At 37.1% G+C, this 1,271-nt stretch overlaps 1 protein-coding gene across 1 annotated transcript in view; it reads left to right on the forward strand.

The window, feature by feature from the left end:
- Positions 1 to 1,271, forward strand: part of LOC111723515 (oxysterol-binding protein-related protein 1-like) — a 39,367-nt gene that overhangs the window by 36,128 nt on the left and 1,968 nt on the right. The gene's annotated exons all lie outside the window — the stretch shown is intronic.

Raw genomic sequence — 1,271 nt, forward strand, 5'->3', positions numbered from 1 at the left:
GTGCTTCATTTCTATTAATTTTTTAAAAGTCATTGGAGTGTTAAACATAAGTCAGATCATGTTTACTAATAACCCTTCAGTTACTTTCCACTATATTTAGAACAAAACCCAAATTCCTATATTTATTCCTCATAAACATCCGGCCTACAGGCCCTTGTATAGTATGGCTTCTGTTTACTTCTCTGACTTGATCTCTGTGCTTCTGCTTCAAGGCCTTTGTGCTAGCTGTTCCCTCTGCTGGTTCCAGAGTTCCAGTGGATATGTTCTTCTCAAAAACTGTTTTGTTTTCATTTTTATGTGTAGCCTTTGTTTTTCAAGCAGTTAGAAGCTATTTGAAGTTTTTATGTTTTATTCTTTTTTGGCTTGCTTTCTTTATTTAGTGTCCTGCTTACTTCAGGACTCATAAGTTACTTGGATAAGACAATTTCTGTTTTTGTTGGGGTTGTTTGACAAAACAGAATTGTTTGCATGTGTAAGATTGAAAAGGTCACATAATATGTTAGTGGCTGTGTTCTCCATTGTCACCTTTTCTTTTTGTCCTTAGTTGGGACCATTACACCCTTAGCTTGTGAGCTGTCTCTGCTACCTGTTCTCCAGTGAGGTAGCTTGAGAGTAGCTATGGTGGGCTGAATGAGGGACCCCCGCAATATGATTAGTTAAGTATCTTGACATGAGGGGAAACGATAAACTATCCAGGCATACCCTTGTAATGACAAGGGTTTTTGAAATTTATTACAACTTAAAAAAGGAAGGAGTTTGAGGTGGTACTGTGCTATGGTGACACCATTGCACTCTAGTCCAGGTGACAGAACAAGATTTCGTCTCAAAAAAAAAAAAAAAAGAAAGCATAATAATTGATGTACTCATTACCCTGCTTTAGAAGTTACCAGTAAAGGCTAGTCTGTCTTTATTTCTTCCCACTCTGGATTACTTGAAGTAGTTCCAGGCATCATTCAGTTTCATCTGTAAATACCTGGTGCTATAACCCAATAAGCCCATTATAAATTGAAAATATCATAACTTGAAGGGCTTTTAATACCCTGATTAACCCACTGTAAATTGAAAATTAAAAGTTGAACTGTCATAATCTGGTATATCAATATAGTATATATATATATATATATTTTTTTTTTTCCTTTCCTTTCTTTGAGATGGAGTCTCACTTTGTTATTCTCGGTAGAGTGGCAGGGCCTCATAGCTCACAGAAGCCTCAAACTCTTGGGCCCAAGCAATTCTCTTGTCTCAGCCTCCCAAGTAGCTGGGACTACAGG

The sequence above is a fragment of the Otolemur garnettii genome, unplaced genomic scaffold, assembly GCF_000181295.1.
Source record: "Otolemur garnettii isolate 467f Iridium unplaced genomic scaffold, OtoGar3 scaffold00012, whole genome shotgun sequence".
Classification (NCBI taxonomy): domain Eukaryota; kingdom Metazoa; phylum Chordata; class Mammalia; order Primates; family Galagidae; genus Otolemur; species Otolemur garnettii.